The 20,890-nt window shown below is 32.9% G+C and overlaps 1 long non-coding RNA gene across 1 annotated transcript; it reads right to left on the reverse strand.

Moving 5' to 3' along the window:
- Positions 1 to 6,553: 6,553 nt before the first annotated feature.
- On the reverse strand, positions 6,554 to 7,676 carry LOC125591455. The gene is made up of 2 exons (XR_007327479.1): positions 7,405 to 7,676; positions 6,554 to 6,944 (listed from the first exon to the last, which is right to left on the reverse strand). It is a non-coding gene; the product is annotated as an uncharacterized LOC125591455 (long non-coding RNA).
- Between the last annotated feature and the right edge of the window lie 13,214 nt (positions 7,677 to 20,890).

Genomic DNA, 20,890 nt, shown 5'->3' on the forward strand with positions numbered 1-20,890 from the left:
TAAAAAAAAAATAAAAATTTCGGGCGTAGCCCGGGTTAATCCCTAGTCCTTACTAATAAAAGAGACCTTTTGAGGCTCCATAGAGCGTCCACATCAGCAAAAAAACTTCTCCCGAAAGATGACACGTGGCATAAAATATAGTTTTACATTTTAATATTACTAAGTTTCGAAAATTATAAATAATATGTAAACATACAACATAAAAAATGGAAAACTACATTAAACATATGTAAAATTACCATTTTTCACTTTAAAAAAAAAGACGGCTTATCTCAATTATGTAACATTACCGTTTTATAAAAAAAAAACAAAAAACATTATATATAATCTTGAAAATAATAAATATATGTAAACATACAACATAAAAATTGGAAATACTACATTAAACATATGTAAGATTACTATTTTACATTTTTATTTTTAAAAATAATATGTAAAAATACAACATAAAAAAATGGAAAAACTACATTAAACATATATAAGATTACCATTTTCACTAAAAAAAGACAGCTTATCTCCATAATGGAACATTACTATTTTGTAAAAAAAAACATTACTATTTCGACCTTTCCAAATATACCATAATATCCACGCAAATTGGTGATCCCTCATTTTTGGATTAACTCTCCAAAAAAGATGATTCATATTTTTATGTCTTATAGTCTATATTTACTAATTATTTATTTTACTATACATTTTTCAAATAGATGTTTAATTTAGTTTTTCCAGTTCTGATATTGTATATTTATTTATTGTGTATTTTTTCTTATACTGTATATTTACTTATTCTAATATTACGGTAGATGTTTAATATAAAACTTGTATTTCTTATATTGTATATTTACTTATTATTTATTTTACTATACATTTTTTCAGCGATATGTTTAATTTAGTCTTTTCATTTCTTAATTGTATTTTACCCTTTTTTTTCTTATACTATAGATTTACTTATTCTAATTTTCTTGTTTTTATATCAAATGATAATATTATGATAGATGTTTATTGTGATAAAAAATATTATCTTATATTGTATGCTTATTTTTCTTATATTGTATATTTACTTACAAAAATATTTGAAAATAATAAAATGTTAAACTATACATATTCAGATAGACGTTTAATGTAGTGTTTTTATTTCTTATATTGTATATTTATTTATCTAACTGTTTTGTTTTATATCAAATTATAATATTACGATAGATGTTTAATGTAATATTTCTATTTCTTATATTATATATTTACTTATTATTTACATTATTATATATTTTCAGATAGAGGTTTAATGTATTTTTTGTATTTTTTATACTGTATATTTACTTATAATTTATTTTCTTATATTTTATATCTACTTATTCTAATACTATAATTGATGTTTAGTGTAATATTTTTATAATGTAAATTTACTTTTATTTATTTATTTAACTATACATTTTTCAGATATATGTTTAATTTAGTTTTTCCATTTTTTATATTGTGTATTTACTTACTGTTTATCTTTTCTTATTTTTATATTTATTTATTATATTTTTTTGTTTTTATATCAATGATAATATTATGATATATATTTAATGTAATATTTTTATTTCTTATATACTATATTTACTTATTATTTATTTTTCTTATATTTTATATTTACTTATTCTAATAGTAAGATAATGTTTAGTATAATATTTATATTTCCTATGTTTTGTATTTAGTTATTATTTTATAAATGTTTAATTTAGTTTTTTCAATTTTTAATTGCATATTTACTTATTCTAATTTTCTTCTCTTTATATCAAATAACAATATTATGATAGATGTTTAATGTAATATTTATATTTACTTAATATTTATTTATTTATTATTATTTTTTTATATTGTATATTTATTTATTTATTTATTTTTATTTTTTAATAACCGAAATATTTTTCTGTTTTACTTATTTATTTATTTTATTATACTTTTTCACATAAATATTTAATTTAAATTTTCTATTTCTTATAATGTGTATTTACTTATTATTTATTTTTATTTATATGTATATTTACTTATTAGTTATTTTTTATTTTTTGGTAATAATGCCACGTGTCATCTTCGGATAGAAGTTTTTTTTGCTGACGTGGACGCTCTATGAAGCCTCAAAAGGTTTATATTGTGTATTTACTTATTGTTTATCTTTTCTTATTTTTCTTATTTTCGAAATTATATATAATGTTTGTTTTACAAAATAGTAATGTTACATTATGGAGATAAGCGGTCTTTTTTTTAGTGAGAAATAGTAATCTTACATATGTTTAATGTAGTTTTTCCATTTTTTATGTTGTATGTTTACATATTATTTTTTAAAAATAATGCAAATCCTGACTGGACAATAACTATCACCTCCATCACCTCAAACCGAAGGAAAGAGACGGACAAATGCTTGTTGAAGCTTGCTCTACAGGCAACCATTCATAGCATATGGCGTGAGAAGAACATCAGGAGATACAACAACAATCCTACCAGCACTGGTCAGATGGTTCACTACATCGACAAAACAATTAGAAACAGGTTATCTTCCCTCAAGCGAAGAAATCCTACCTTCTATGCCGAAACAATGCAGAGATGGTTCGAAAGGACATCTTAATTGCAATTATTTACAGCTTTCTTTATCCATATTCTGTTTCCTGTTTCATATGTTGATTTGTGTTTCTTTTGAAATCAAAAACTAAAGTTGCCTGTAATTTTTTCTTTTGTTGTTAATCAATTTAAAAGTTCAACAAAAAAAAAAGATTATCATTTTTCACTAAAAAAAGACGGCTTATCTCCATAATGTAACTTTACTATTTTGTAAAAAAAAACATTATATATAATTTCGAAAATAATAAATAATATGTAAACACTCAACATAAAAAATGGAAATACTACATTAAACATATGTAAGATTACCATTTTACATTTAAAAATAACAAAAATATGTAAACTTACAACATAAAAAAATGGAAAAAGTACATTAAACATATGTAAGATTACCATTTTTCACTTAAAAAAAATGGTTTATCTCCATAATGTAACATTACCATTTTATAAAAAAAAAAAGAAAAAAAAAACATAAATATAACTATTTGACTATTTTTCCAAGTTCTTCTATTAAACATTGCCGTTTTACATTAAAAATGGAAAAAAACATTAAGATTTAAACATCTATCTTAAAATATAAAATATAGATATTAACTAAATATAAAGTATAAGAAAGAGAAATACTCAATATATAGAAAAATAAATAATAAGTAAATATTATAAATATATAAATATATGAATTATATATACAATAATAAGTAAATGCACAATTTTTAAAATATGGAAAGAGTACATTAAATATTAAACATCTATCCTAAAATGTAAAATATAGATATTAAGTAAATAGAAAGTATAAGAAAAAAAAATACACAACTTAAAAACAAAGGAAAAAGTATATTAATATTTAAACATCTATCTTAAAATGTAAAATATAGATATTACGCAAATAGAAAGTATAAGAAAAAGAAATACACAATTTAAGAAAATGGAAAAAGTACATTAGTATTTAAACATCTATCTTAAAATATAAAACTATTAGTAAATAGAAAGTATAAGAAATAGAAATACACAATATAAAGAAAAATAAATAATAAGTAAATATATAATATAAGTAAATACACAATTTAAAAATGAAAAATTACATTAAGATTTAAAACTATATCCTAAAATTTAAAATATAGATATTACGTAAATAGAAAGTATAACAAATGGAAATATACAATTTAAAGAAAATGGAAAATGTACATTAAGATTTAAACATCTATCTTAAAATGTAAAATAGAGATATTAAGTAAATAAAAAGTACAAGAAATGGAAATACATATACAGGAAAATAAATAATAAGTAAATAATGTAAATATATAACATACGAATTATATATATAATAATAAGTAAATACACAATTTTTTTAAAAAATGGAAAAATTTCATTAAGGTTTAAACATCTATCTTAAAATGTAAAATATATAATATAAGTAAATACACAATTTAAAAAAATAGAAAACTACATTAAAATTTAAATATCTATTTTAAAATATAAAATATAAATATAGATATTACGTAAATAAAAAATATAAGAAATGAAAATAAACATTTTAAAAAATAGAAAAAGTACATTAAGATTTAAACATCTATCTTAAAATGTACATCTATCTTAAAATGGTAGTAAATTATATAAAAATGGAAATACCCCATTAAAAAAAAAGTATAGTTTTACTTCAAGAGAGTCCCTATAAAATTCATTATTCCATCAACATCAACCTCACACTATTGAGGAAAACTTCAAAGCACTCGAGCAAAAAAATGGTTCCACCATCAACTCTTGCCGTCCCAAAAACCTTTAATGACCTTGAAGGAGATTTTTTATAACAACGAACTTTTTGTTAGGTGGATTCATTGTTGGGAAACCCGCAACTTCCAAAAGCCAAACTTATTCATGGGAATTGAATTGCTTTTCATAGACTCAAAGGTATTCTTACAAATTTAAATTAATCTAATCCATAATTTTATTGTTAATATTCATATTACTCTTTCATGATCAAACCATTACAGTTAATAACCATTCAAGAGTTTATCCCGAAACATTTCTTTCTTCGCCGAATCAGGTATTGGTTCATGTTGGTTTAATATTGTTTTTGGTTTATTAACCGGTTTAGGATGGTCATATTGTAAATATAATTTAAGTTGGTTTAGCATATACTATGCTTAAAATAACTTAAATTTAATAATAGTAATATTATGCTTAAAATATAATTTTAGAGAATTTTCAAATATAGTTTACAGAACATTATAGGTGATAAAATTAATTTATTAAATTCGTTTATTACTAAATACTAAGTTTTTTTAAAAAACATACTGAGTTATAAATATCAAAGTTGGATTGGTGAGTATAATATGAAAACAAAAATATAAATATTTCATTTTCAAGATAAGAAATTCAGCTTTTATTCAGTTACTCAATATATAATATCTTAAATTTTTTTTTTAAATATACATAATTTATATATATAGATTAATCTTCCAAACTTAAACTATTATATTATATATGAATAATTTTTTTAAATAAAAATAATTTCTGATTTAAAAATAAATAAAAACAACAAATGGTTATTTTCAAATAATGGATGTAATTTACATTATACTATCATTTAACAAGTATTAGATACGTTTTGATATATCATTATTTTCTATTTCCAGAAAAAAAATTTGTTAAACATCAATATCATCTAGGTTAAGTATACTAACAACACAAATTCAAACATCACAAAAAATATTTACATAAACATTATAATACAATAATTTAATCAAAAAATACAATTCAAAAAAAAAAATATTCAAAAGAATAGTTTTATACTTAATATTTGAAAATCAAAGATATTTTTGCTAAAATTGTACTTACCTGGCCAAGGAGATCAACTATCTTTTTACGGATCGATCAATTGTTGAGCATGTGGTCGATCCGAAAATACTATGTAGTTTAATTAAATATCTAAAATATTTATTCCAACACTCAACAGATAATTTTGCTAAATATGATAACTAGATAGCCAACAAAATTACAAAAAAATATTTAAATAGTAAAAAAATATGTTAATTTAACGTGTTATAATTTAAAAATAAATTTTAATTATGACATGCATCTTAACATTTATATAAATATATATCATAACCTAAATATAAATAATTTAACAACTTAAATTAGAAAAAAATAAAAATCCCGGGCGTAGCCCGGGTTAATCCCTAGTGTATATAACATCAGGGTTATGACTGTTTTCCCTGCATATAGAATTGTACAAAGGCTCGGTAGGCACTGGGTTAATTAATGGGAAGTTTACTAAAATGATTCAAATTAGTTCAGTTATTAATAGAGTAATGCATAAAAATTTAAAATTACTAAAATATTTTTATGGACGAAAATGCCCCTATTAACAGTTGTGACCAAATACGTATATTACGAAAGTGCCATTTAAATTTTGAAAAAAATCGTCGACTACAGATTTATTTCACGGAAAAAAAATCTATCCGGATATAAATCTGTTAATTGAAATTGTCGTTATATTTACATCTGCCATGTATTTGGTGGCAGATTTTTAAGTCACGACAGATATTTTTGAGGTGGCTGATTTATCTGGCCGATTTAACGTTGCCACCAGATTTATCTGTTCTAACCTTGGTTTAATGATTATTAGACCATAAATTTCTACAAAGAATAACATTATTTTTTCATTAATTTCTAGTCTGTTCAAGAAGAAAAAACATTATTTTCATTAATTTCTAACTCATCCATCCTTACAATACGAAATTATTATTAGAAGTGGGAGAGATTAACATCAGTCATTTTTATCACAAGTTAAAAACTACAAAGAATGAACCGGTTTTTTCTCCTACTATCTCTTCCACTCACAATGATAGAAATCACAATGCATCATAGCTTAGCCAAAAACATTGCATTTGTTTTTTCCGTTGGTGTCAACAAAAAAAAGATGCACATGTGATCTATTATACCAACTGTGTGCTCAAAAGAGGACGTTGATGAGATCTACAATTTAAACTTTTTACAATGCCAATAAACTTTTAGGAACAATAAGGTATCTGATTTCCTTTGTTCATTTCAAGATGCTAAAGATTTGAGTGTTACAAGCCGTGCAACTACAATAGAGAAGAAACTCAATCCCCATCTCAACACACTCCTGCTCATGTCCCGTCTTGAGCTTGTTTTAGTGTCTTTCTCTTGTCCTGTCTTGAGTCTGTTTCACCCACACGAGAGAAATTGAGAATTTGATCCCCTATGTTTTAACCTTGGCCTCATAATCAAAATCTGATTTTCTATCCTTCCTTTTTTGTCTTGAATTTCTTGGGTGGAAGCAAACTGACTCTATCATCTTCAACACCAAAAAGTGGAATCTGAGACCAAAGTAGCTGAATTATAAAATTTCCATAAAGAAGAACACACAAGAAACTTCAAGCAAAAAGCAAGATCCCAAAGCAAGATGCTGCTGACGTTGTGAACTAGAAGATCCAGAGAGTGTCTCAAAAATAAAATGATCACATTTGTTTCCTTGTCTTCCGGCTTTGCAGGTCAATTCAAATCTAGTTATAGCAGATACCGCCTCTGTGCAATTGAAAACCTAAGAACACCTGAGAAAGTTGCAATCGAGCCTCTTGACAGAATAATGGATTATGTAATTAGGGTTTTCGAAATCAAACATGAAATCAAACGATAGATGTAGTGAACTAAGGATAAAAACTTTGATTAGTAGAGATTCAGGATTTATGGTTAGTGTTATATTGGAAAGGAATCAAGAGAATTCTGATGATGATTGTCAGGTTTGATATTCACTTTGACGGAGAAGAAGTTTACCACCTTGGGGTAGAGATGACGGAGAAGTCGCATGAAGGTGATTTAGGGTTCGTGGTCTTGGACGGTGAAAACTGTTTTTCACAAACAAAAGGATTTTTATTTTATTTTTATGAAAACATGTATTCTATTAATGATTTTCAATGGCTAAAGGATTTTTATGTCTTTTTGCTTGATAGCTGTATTATTATAGTAATTACAAAAATATAAAGAGTTAATCTAGTAATTACATATATGATTAGAGTTATTATTCTTAATTTCTCTTAATTATATCATTGATTTAGTCAAACCTATTAATAAGGTATTGGTAAATAAAAAGTAGGTTAGTAGATATTATACAATATTTAAATCAGGAACTCATAATTAATATACCAGAACCAATGAAATCAGCCTCACGGTTAAGAATACAACTATAGATAGACCGGGACAACCTAATAGAATGAGATAAATATGATCACTTATAGCGAATCTAGAGACCCAGCATTGCATCCATGAATTTCTGAAGAGTCGTCTAGAACGATGTGTGGTGGACCTCAGATTTATGGTTGACATGTCCAGTACCAGGTCCTACTCCTTCATGCGCAGGCTGACGTCTTAACGCATGCTCCATCGGTGCTCGTCGAGATGTTTCTGCGTTATAATAAGAAAACTTCTAACTTTGAAGCTTTTCCATGGTGTATAATTATTCAAAAAAAACAGATTAAAATATTTAGCTTGTTTTAAACAATTTATTGCACATTCATTTTAAATTTCAAAATAATGCGTGTACAACAACTCGTACCCCCCCAGTATGTTTCCAACCATATTGGGCTGAGTATTATTGGCATTGGAAACATTATTTTTGTTAGTTTTTGTGTGACCCTGAATATTTTCATGACCATCATCTGCAGTTGAACCGGTTGAAGATTTACCAACATCAACGACGAAAGTATTGTGCAATGTAGAAGTTTGATCCTCCATAGTGATATCAGTTAAAAGATTGATTATGTTATCAGACGCCCCCTGATTCACACTGCCGCCACCTACAACTTTGTAATCCAGATTTATTATATTTTCCCAATCATCTGGATCCACCTCCATATCTCTCCAGTGTGAATTAAAGTAGTGCGATTCTTAAATTATCTCATGATCGGTAGTTGAAGTTTCTTGTTGTAAAACCCACATTTTCGGTTGGAAGTCGTTGGTAACTCTACAAATACTGAGAATTGACAACTAGTAATACCAAAACTATCACATAAAGCATTATCTTACTTGATCTCGTTATTTTGAAAAATATCCGGTTATATATACATAAATTGGCATACTAAACGGAATGCTAGATTATTACAATAATATTTGCCACTGCCAGAGAGTGTGAAATATTCCGTCTATAAGTCACAACTAGTCAAGCTTTGTTGTTTGAAACTGATGTAATGAACTCCATCCTTAGAGGGCTTTAAAGTTTGAATGAATGTTTGTGTTACCAAAAAAAAAAAGTCACATTGGGGTTCATTTCTGGTTTCGTTCCCAACTCCAGCTTCACCACCATTCATATGAACATCTTTTCCACCAACTTCGGCTGCAGGCTTGACGTTAAGATCAAAGCTGCTTCTTGTCTTCTCCTCGCTGAATATCTCACGGAGTACATGTCCACTACAGTTTATCTCGGCATCTCCGACCTAATCTTCACAAAAGAATATAAGTACATTACACTTTTGAAATCTATATCTCTATACCGCGATCTTTTCCATTTTTCCACTAGGTTTAGAACTCTCACCATTTATTGCCGCAAGGTTCTGTTCCTCAATAATTCCATCATCTAGATACGTTGTATCACCTATTGTGAAGGGCGCTCTGCACATAAACCGATATTTTGCAATATTTAGTGCTTCATAAGTTACACATAGTTGCACCTCGTTGGTCCACTCTTGTATACTCATCATCATTTCAACGTTCTCTGATGTTAGGTCGTTAGTTTTTGCCGACGTTGATCCATGCGGTTGCAGCATAGTTGGCGGCAGTAGATATGTCAAAACTATTGGGGTTTGAGGTGCAATCATACGCCTTCATGCACTAGACACATCAACGATCCGTTCGGGCAACTTTATACTGCTCCACTTCAGATAGATCTCCGTCGAATCTCCAGACACCCTCTGTAACACCCCTGAACCGTCCTAGGCAAAGGTCGATCCACCGGCCAACAATCAAACAAAAACATGACCGACGGACGATCCACACCAAGGGTTGGAGATGAAAGGCCAACCAGCCAGCCAACAATCAAACAAGAACATGACTGGCCGTCCAACCCAACACCATGGTCCGGAAGCGCTACATGACGGGCTAGGGACGATCCGGTCAGAGTCATAAAATTTACTCTACGACCTAGACCAGTTCGTCCACTAACACGCCCTGCCGCGTCAAGGCACAAGGCTTTGCAACATGTACCTAGAGTTAGCGATTTCCGTTAGATCGAGGCCTAAGGTTTTTCAACCCGTACCACAACCTAACGTTGTGTTGGACCGGACTAGTCAAATATCAGAGTACCCATGAAGCGCATATAAAACAATTACTTTATTGATTCGAGAAATATCCATACATTGATATAATTCGAGACCGGTCCCGGCCTAATGCCAAATCGAGTCAACTAAACACAAATCCAAAATACCGTTAACAAAAGGCATGAAAATCTACACCAGCGGTCCTAACGTCCAACTCCAAGCTATCCGATCATCCTTACCGAAGCTACCTGCAAAAAGGACAACAGTGTTGGATGAGTAACCTAATGTTACTCAGTGAATTATGATCCCCAACTAACAAATACAACCCCTCGCTATCCCACCCCAAACAATCTAAAGCGAGAGGTTCACCTAACAACCAATCAATCCAAATCAATAGATAAGCAATATCAGAAATACGCAGCAGATAATAATAGCTAGATAATTAACGATATGAAATCATAACCGCTCATGACTAGCTAACCAGTTAAACTCAAACTCAACTCAATCTAGGGTTCAACAACCCTCTAAACTATATCAAGGGCCCCATGTGACTTAGTGTTCCTCCTCTATCCTCGGCAATATCCTATCTCCCTACCACAAAGGCCAGAAGAAGAAACTTTCAACCGAACGCGGCCCACAGTACGTTCGGGTCACCGGGCGACAGCCCCAGTACAGTCGGGCCACTGCCGGTTGTTACACGATGATCGCGGCCCACAGTACGGTCGTGTCACCACGAGACAGCTCCAGTACAGTCGGGTCACTGCCGGTCACTACCCCGTCCGTGTAACCACTCAGCCATGGGCCATGACCCCGTCTCTCTGAGTGTTCTTGATCCAGCGAATAAGAGGATTCCTTAAACCCACTGGGTACGAGGTCGAGGAAACACTAATCCACCTCAAACATGCCTAGCATGGTGGGTTACACATAAGCTATATGGCATCACACTCTAACTCTACAACACTAACAACAATATCATCATTAAACAACTCAACCAGTTAGTCACTCCCTTACCAAGAGCTGACGAACCTCAATCAACAAGCAAGCATTCAGCATTCGCTAATTAACCAATCAACCTAACCATTAGCATGCTACTACGATTCCCAAGCAATAACTAAGCATGCTATCAACTCAAGCAACTAATACTCAACTATTAACTAATCAAACCGTTACTCAGTTAGAGCCGGCATCCTGCCATGATCCAACTTCCAAGTAACGAGAACCTGCATGAAAAATAGTCAGCAAACAATTGATCACAACTCACACTGTCCTTTGCCGATAAGCAGCTGGTTGATCGGAGAAGACTTAGCCAAAACCCAATGGACGACTTGACTGGACTGGACTGGACTGATATTGACTTGGACAGAACCTCGGCTTCACCATGAAGAAACTGGCAGGCCTCGACAGACTGATCTAGACTCGGACAGAACCTCCTTAAGCTTCTGGACAGTTCTTCGGACTTCCCAGTGGAGTATCGAGTATTACTTCGACTGATCTGAACCCATGGAACTGTACTAACTCTGAACAGAACCTCCACTTGATCATCAAAGGAACTGACTGGCCTTGGACAGAATAATCTGGACAGAGCTTCCGCGTCACAATCGTAGAGAATCGTCGATTGGACGGAACTAGCCTTCTCGGTCTTCAGAATCGATCAAACTCTACATCAACCACTTTCTCTCTCTCTCTCTATATATCCACGTTGACTTGCTTTCCATCTAAACTGATCTTCATTTGATTGACCTTCAGTTGGACAGAACCTTCCCTAGGCGCTGACTAGAAATCAGTAGAGTACTGACCTCGAAAACTCTTTAAAACTCTCGAAATAGCTCGGAATCACTTGCTTTCTTTTTCTACTTTTCTCTCACATTTTGAAATGGCTTTGGACAGGTCTGTATGTGTTGAAACTGAAGGGAGGTCATGCCTATTTATAGAAGACAGCAACCAATCAGCTTCAGGTTGGTGGCAGCCCGTGTGTCGCTTCGCATGGCTCCGGACGCATGCGCGGCGGCACCTCGTGCTTCACATGGCTGGCTGCATGTCCAGGACACATGCAGGACGCCACCACTCCTCCCAGATGTCAGACTGCATGACTAGAACTCATGCAAGGCACCACAGCAGCACGCACATGTCGATCAACATGCTTCGGTTGCATGCGCGGACACACCTCGTGCTTGGTCGATCCACCTCGTCCTTCTACATCTCAGGCTGCATATACAGCTTCCATCCACGGCGACACCTCGAGCTTCTAGAGACACTCAGCTTGTTAGATGGTTGACACCAGGTTCTGAACCCATGCAACGAGCCACATCGAGCTTCTCGGTCCATTGGCCTGATTTCGGTCCTTCCGACAAATTTCTGATCCGCGATTAACCCCGAATATTTTTCTGCTCCCGTTCAGAAGAGTTTAATATTTTTAATAAACTCCAATCTGAAGTCTGACCTTGGTGGTAAATATTTCCTGATCCTTCAGCTTCATCAAAAACTTCCATAATACCGAAATTAGGGTTTTCGTCCAATTTCGGGTTTTCCTATCGTGCTTCGATCCCGTCGTGCTTGCTTCCCGTCCTGCTTCCAAATTCTTCGAAATAATATTCCGCTGATACGAAGTTTTGCGGAAAACTTCGTGTTGAAGAAACGTCATTCTTCCAAAACGTCGAGCTTCTAAACCGTCGCGCTTCCAAAAATGTTCTACTTCCAAAACATCTGTCTGATCAATCTAAGACATCTTCTAACTATGGTCGAGCAACTTATTCGACTCATAGTTCACTCACGATCACTTCTCGCCCACCTCGTACTTCAAAACTTCTCGATCGATCCTTATCGCCCGCGACTCGACCACCACAAAGATACTCGACCATTCTTTTTTTTTTAACGGGTTTCTACATTCTCCCCACCTTAATAGAATTCATCCTCAAATTCTTAGTTGCGTAATTGCTCATCTTCACAACATTCTCCACTCATCTCCATAACCTCTTTACTCTATCCACCACGGTTCCTTGAGTGTCCTCTTCAAGGCCTCCACAATGGTCTTCTGTTGAATGATCGCTGGATCATCTCTTACTGTTGCTCTGCCATAACACTCTGATTCCCCATTATACGAACTTGTCCAGATTCCTCAAATCCTTCTCAATCTTCTTTTCCCTAAATACTGATGATGTCCTTTCCCAACGAAGTCTTGTTTCCTCCCATCTATCCAATCCATACCACAGCCCAGTTGTCTGAATCTGTCTCTCCTCTTTTGCTTTGGGTTTGGGTTTGGGTTTGGCCTCGAACTCCCTCCACTTTAAGGTTTTCATCTCTTAAAGTTCCGATAAACGAACACACTTACTCGCTGCAACTCAAAAGAACACCTCACACGCAAGTTAGTAGACAACTAACCCAACAACTACTAACAACAACCTAATCGCAATGCTAACCAAATCAACCCAGCAATGCTAACCAGCAACCTAACAATTCTAACCAAGCAACCTAGCAATTCTAGATTCCGCTATCTCAATCCTAATTCCTAAAACAACAAATCATATCGCTGGACGTGACCGGTTTTCCTAATGCCTTTTGTGACTCGTTTTGACTCGATAAAACTGATTAAATCATGAGTTCCGGAAGCATGGACGAAACCATGCTCTGATACCACCTCTGTAACACCCCCGAACCGTCCTAGGCATAGGTCGACCCACCGGCCAACAATGAAACAAGAACATAACCGACGGACAACCCACACGAAGGGTTTGAGATGAAAGGCCAACCGGCCAGCCAAAAATCAAACAAGAACATGATTGACCGTCCAACCCAACACCATGGTCCGAAAGCGCTACATGACGGGCAAAGGACGATTCGGTCAGAGTCATAAAATTTACTCTACGACCTAGACCAGTTCGTCCACTAACACGTCCCGCTGCGTCAAGGCACAAGGCTTTGCAACCTGTACCTAGAGTTAGCAATTTCCGTTAGATCGAGGCCTAAGGCATGCTTCGGTTGCATGCGCGGAGACACCTCGTGCTTGGTCGATCCACCTCGTGCTTCTACATGTCAGGCTGCATGTACATCTTCCATGCACGGCGACACCTCGAGCTTCTGGAGACACTCAGCTTGTTAGATGGTTGACACCAGGTTCTGAACCATTTAACGAGCCACCTCGAGCTTCTCGGTCTATTGGTCTGATTTCGGTCCATTGGTCTGATTTCGGTCCTTCCGGCAAATTTCTGATCCGCTATTAACCCGAATATTTTTCTGCTCCCGTTCAGATGAGTTTAATATTTTCAATAAACTCCAATCTAAAGTCTGACCTTGGCGGTAAATATTTCCCGATCCTTCGGCTTCATCGAAAACTTCCATAATACCGAAATTAGGGTTTTTGTCCAATTTTGGGTTTTCCTGTCGTGCTTGCTTCCCGCCTGCTTCCAATGTCTTCGAAATAATATTCCACTGATACGAAGTTTCGCGGAAAACTTCGTGCTGAAGAAACGTCATTCTTCCAAAACCTCGAGCTTCTAAACCGTCGTGCTTCCAAAAATGTTCTGCTTTCAAAACATCCGTCTGATCAATCTAAGACATCTTCTAACTATGGTTGAGTAACTTATTCGACTCATAGTTCACTCACAATCATTTTTCGCCCACCTCGTACTTCAAAACTTCTCGATCGATCCTTATCGCCCGCGACTCGACCACCACAAAGATACTCGACCATTCTTTTTTTTTAGCGGGTTTCTACACCCTCCTCCGATTTCTCCCATTGTCCACTCCAAATACGGACAAGCTGGCTCATCTGAAAAAAAAAACCGTAGTCATTCAATCATATGAAATGTTAACGATTTAAACGTAATGTTAACGAGTGTACTCCATAAATGCGACATGATTTATTTCACATTAAAGTGGTCCCCAAAATATGACAATATCTTCCTAAAATAAATCCAAATCTCACCTCTATCTGCTTCTTCAACTTCAGATAGTTACCACTAAACGAAAAAATTTGTAGTCTATTATACCTTTGAACCGGTAAATAAAGGAAGGTGTTGTGTACTGGAGGAATGAACCAAGTGTCTATATATAGCGAATTTCAGCGTTTGAAACCGGCGACACATACACATGTATGTCAAAAACGAATTCTGATAGTATCACCTCATTTAATGCTCTCAGGCTAGCAAGATGTAGGCTACCATCATGACACTTGATCTGACACACAAATTTTATTTTCTATTTTCGACATTATCTCTTACTGTAAACAGTTTCTAAACTTACTACACCCGCTAATCTTCTCGAAATATCTTCTCAGCAATATTTACATTATTGAGACTTGACCAATTTTTCAACTAGGAGTTTTTGATAACCAGCTTAATGTTTGGTACTAACCAGGTTTGATTTAACTTCTTCCTCTAAACCGCTTGTTAATTTGACATTTAACCATCATTTTACTCTGTCAATATGAACTCAACTACACAAGATCTGTGCTTCCATTACTAAATCAGGATATTATATATGTTTATCGGCTATAATGATTTTATTTAACATGTATTATTTCCAACTCCCATCGAATTCCCTAGTATCTCTTACAACTTCAGCAGCTCAATCTACTATGCATATATGATTAAATGAAAAAGTCGACCCAACAAACAAATAAACTCGAACAAGTCATTTTAGTTCCATGAACCACATTCTCTAAAAAAATTAAGTCAAGTGTTTTGTAGCCCGATTATGATGTGGATGTTTCTTCTCTCGTCCGGTATCAGATCGCAATGATTCCTTTTAAATGTGCTCGATTCTTAGTCTCTTCAATGGGTTAACGGGAACTCATTACAATCATTTTCACGTATCTTCCCAAACATTGTTACAGATTCACTGCAAAAATGTTAAAAGAAATGTGCTTGATTACAATTAGTAAACCTTCAACCCCACTGCAGCGACTTTACTTACATGACGAGGAGGAGCACATATGTAAAATAATACTGAAGGAACCATCTATATATAGCAAATTTGGTATTACGGTATCTGTGGTACCACAACTTTTGAGGAAAATTTGTCCAATACCTATTTCGCCAACACACATAGCCACATTTTATTTTGATGTAACTTTTTACTCGTAACAATGCTCATGCTTACCACATACGCCAACACTACAAAATATCTTTGAACCATTTATTTGTAAATTATTATTTATAACACCGGTTTCACATGTGGTTGACACACATGACACGCAGCCCCGCAAATATGTGTTTTTTTTAATTTGTCTAATTGCTTTTTATCATCAATCGCACGTAAAGAAAACTTAGAACTTGTCCAATAGCCGGTTGCAAGAATGAGCTAATAGGGTTGTCCGATTTTGCCGAGGCCAAAATTGTCATTTTACGATGGAGAAAGTACATGTTCACAAATTAATAAAAATAATGCACACTTTCGTAATTTCTTTTCATAATTTGTATATTGACTTTATTGAGCCTATAAAATAATTGACTATTGCTATGTTACATAAATTATAATTGTTTAGTACATTTTATATAACATACTAGTGTTTTGTGTGCAGTGCACACCGAATATGACCTATTTGTTATCTGAGTTGAAAATATTTTTGTAAGTTATTGTTATTTTTTTGTTGAGTTATCATTTGGAAGTTTGGATCTAATGATTGTTTGAATGTTTTTGGCTGTTTAATCTTTTTTGTCTACTAAAAGGTGATTGACGAAGAACTATTAGAGAAAAAAATTGATGTGTTGCAAGTGAGGTTCTATGATTTGTGAAAATAATTTATTTTATACAATAATGGTCAACTTTATTTATGCATATTAAAATAAGAGTCATTTAGTTCAATAACCATAAAAAGAGTGGTAATTAGGTGATCATGCACAATCTTTACGTATTTAGCTAAACGGGTATAGGAACAAGGTGATATTACTTTTCTGTCCAAGTTGAGTAGCTGTTCGAAGATAGGCTTCTCATAAACCGATTTTGTAGAAGTGTAGGGTTGTCAGGATAGGGGGAATAGTGTGTCAGGCACTTGTCGGATCTACTAAAAAATTAATATATTACTGGTAAGATATTTGTTTTATTACTGGCACGTGGAGACTGATAAAGATGAAAGATAATATAGCTTGTATATATTCCATAAACAAAGAAATCCCATAATAATGCACATGTCAATTAATAAAATAATTTGGGGTAAAAGATTTGGCAAGCAGCTATTAAAAACGATGTGGATACTCGAAAATCCGGTTTTAAAAAACATATCAGTTAAGATGTTAGTTAGCCTGTTTGAGAACCATATATTTTTAAGATTAGTAGACAAATCGACACGTGTAAACAAAATAGTATAATAATGAAACAAACGAAAAGGCCTCATCTTTTTTGATCAAAATGAAAAGGCCTCATTAACTTACAAAGATGCTTGGTAAAAGTGTTAGCCAATTGAGTAATGAATAAATACATATTTTTTTTTTGATAAATAAAGGGTTAAATCCGGGTCTATTAAAGATACAGACCTGACCCCCGGGTGGGAGGTGCAACCCACGGATGGATCCTCTCCCGGGTATTCAAATGGACCGTAAGCATGGGTCCATATCCGCGTGGCCACATGTGGAGCTAGTAATTTCGCACTAGAGGGGAATCGATCCCTGGCCTGGACCAACAGGGCAACTCCTCCTCTAGTGGAAACCACTAGGCCACCACGAAGTGGTTGAATAAATACATATTATAACTGGATATTATATAAATAATCCTGATTATGATAATAGCCAGAAAATAATGTATGTACACGTAATATGACTGCATGTTAGAATCGGATAATACATTACGAATTCGAATTAGGTTATAAATGAAGAGTGGGTAATATGTATTAATGTGTATTAACCGGATATTACAAAGTCAATCCAAATAAAATAATTATATCCGGATGTATTAATCTTCATCTGATTTAACAAAATTATTTCCGACTACTGAAAAAACAAGTGAACCGGTTATATAAATGTTTATCCGGATATATGACAATTTATGAAATAAAAAAAATTTATGGATAATACAAAATATTATCTTTAATGCTATGTGTTTAATATTTACACAATTTTTAACATTTTAAATTGACTATCAGGTTTAAAGGATTATATCCATCTGCATAAAATATTATAACTGGATATTTTATAGTTATTTCAAATTAAATTTACAATAGCCAGATACAACATTTTGTTAACTTATACATAACTTAATAATAATAATCACCATTACATCAAAGCTCAAGAGTGAACCATTTAAAAAAAAAACGCATATTAAGCTAGCAGACGAGGGCTACCACCTTCTTGAATAAGGCACCACACATAAGCTAAACACGTCAACTATACTTCCTTTTCTAAATCTCTTAGTAACTCACAGTCTACTTAATACATGCAAAAGAGAAAATTTTATGAATATATTTTTTTCTTTCAGAGTAGCAAATACCCAAAACAGAAGATCATAACCTTTTATAGAATGTTGAAAAGAGACAATCTTAACAATTCACAATCCTGTTCAAAGCTCCTTAACACATATTTCAAACAAAGGATCTAATTGAACTCCGCTTAAAAATGTTAAAAAACAAAATCTTTACAGTTATTATCGTTACCAAAGCTCATTAACAAAGATTTCTATCCAGTTAAACAAACAGATTGCTTGATGTTTCTAACACAAAAGAAACAAAAAGAGTGAAATCCTCTTTCATGAGACAAAACACGAAAAGATTCCTCCTTAAAAATTGTGCCAACTTTGAAATTCTATCAGAGAATCTGCTAGTAGCAGACCATGAGATGCATTGGTTAGAGGTCTCATCACCTATGCGTTTACATATCGGAGCTCACTCTCGGTTATGGAGTTGGTGCCGAAGAGGAGGAGAAGAGAGATGAGCAGAGAGTGAGAGTGAGGAGAAGACTCATTTAGCCCGGAGAGAATGGGAACGGAGGAAATAAACCGTAAAGATTCATTAGCTGAGAGAGACAATAAGAAGGAGATTCAATATTGTTATTCAAAACCTTCGATTCTGAAATTTGGAAGAGGGAAGAAGAAAGCGAACGTAAGTGAGACAGTGAGTTGAGAGAGATGATGTAATTACAAATTTGAATATTGTTAAGCCTCCCACTATTAATAGGGAAGAGTAGCGTAATAATTACAAGATCATAGACTTTAGAGTTTAGTGTGTCAGACTCATCTCAGAATTATAGTAGGGGCATAGTGGAGAATATGAAATATGTACAGTGTTATTTTCGTAGCTATGCCATTTACTTAATTATTTTTTGATTCCTAGCTATAGGATGCAAATACTCTTGTTTGAATGTTTTTGTCGAGATAGAAGACCATTCGAAATCGAGAAAGAAGCTTATATTTGGCTTTTAAGATGGCTTTATTTGTTGGACCTTTTAAGATATGAATCATAAATTCGTGAAGTAAGCGCTTGTATTTTTTAAATGTTATATTATTGGTAAATGAGTTTGTGAGGAAATCTCTAGCATCTGCTCCGTCTTCGTCTTCTTCTAGCAGTCCTAACGACGACTATCTGAAGACGATTGTCAAAGAACAAGCTCGCTTGATTCAGATACAAAAGTCATATTGAGAATCAGGATGTACGGCTCGAGAACAATGACAATTGGCTCGAGAAGTACAATAAAATTTTTGTTTATCTTTTTTTTTTAATATATTTTTTTTATCTAGTTTCAACTATTTACAAACTACTATCGTGTTTTCTAGGAACACTCAAGCCGAAGATGACGATTCGAAGGATGATTATGAGACGTTTAGTTTCTTTTTGTTGAACATACTGTGACAACCCGTCCCATTGATCAAGGCTCAGAGTTTTGCAGGGCACCGATCATTAACCCTTCACATGTGAGTATTACGGGCTCTTCCATGTAGGTTTTAGTGCGTTAGTGAATTGGTGATAACTTATCTCGTGTGAAGGTTGTTAAATGGTGAAGTCTTGGGTTCGAAGAACGCCAAGCGCACCAATAGCCTAAATGGGAGAGAGTCAGTGAAGATTCACATGTGAAATGTTAGGGTCAGTGTTCTGCAGCGCTAACCTGGAGCCTACGGGACAAGTAGTTCCCACGAGGCGGGTTGTTATAATTACTTTTTTATTTTGATTTTTTGTAATAAATTTCAAATTTGATTTAAATTATGAATATATTTTATTTTATTAAAAAAATAAATTTAATCTAATTTTTAATTAATAATTTATTTTCACGCAATTCTCTAGCAAATTATAAAAAAATTTGCAAGGTCTAAAACGATATACGTCACAATTTTTTTAGGGAATTGCGACGGATTCAATAATGTTATCGCAGTTCCCTCGCAATTTTGCAAGGTTACTGCGACGGATTTCGTTTTATCCACGCAATTCCTTAACAATTTCGACAAAAAATAATTGTTAATCGTTCAGTGTGCGTAATTCGTTTTAGATGTATTGGATTTAGTGGATATAATTGGGCTAGTCTAAATTAAAATAAGCTCATTCGTTTAGTGGATTTTTAACATAAAAGTTAGTTAGTTAGTTAATCAGCGGCCTTGGACTAGTGGTACTTGAAGGAAAAACCCCCAATACGGTATCCGCAGTTCGAGTCCCGCTGGCCACCCAGGCTAGGGTTAAATCCCAAGAATACGTGGAGTGCCGGAAATCCGCGGTTAACTAAAAAAAAAAAAAAAAAAAAAAAAAAAGTTAGTTGACAAAAAAAAGTAAAATCATATTTTCATTTATTTAACAAATACAACTTTTCTTATAAAACCGTAGAAAACACATTTTCATCAATATTATAAAAAAAATTAAAGCAATTTTATGTTGAAGCTGCAAATTCATTTTTTAGCTATAGTTGTGAAATCTTATTTTCTCGCCCTAACAACAAATTACATTTTTATAAGAATTAATATTTTGACCAAAACTGCAAAATCAGGTGGTAAATTTATTTAATTTTTTTTAATTAAAACAAGTATATTATGTATTAATATTAGCACATAACTAGACAAAAATTGATCATTTTCCTGTTAAAATATGTAGACGTAAACTCTTTAAAACT

The sequence above is a fragment of the Brassica napus genome, chromosome C8, assembly GCF_020379485.1.
Source record: "Brassica napus cultivar Da-Ae chromosome C8, Da-Ae, whole genome shotgun sequence".
In the NCBI taxonomy this organism is placed as follows: domain Eukaryota; kingdom Viridiplantae; phylum Streptophyta; class Magnoliopsida; order Brassicales; family Brassicaceae; genus Brassica; species Brassica napus.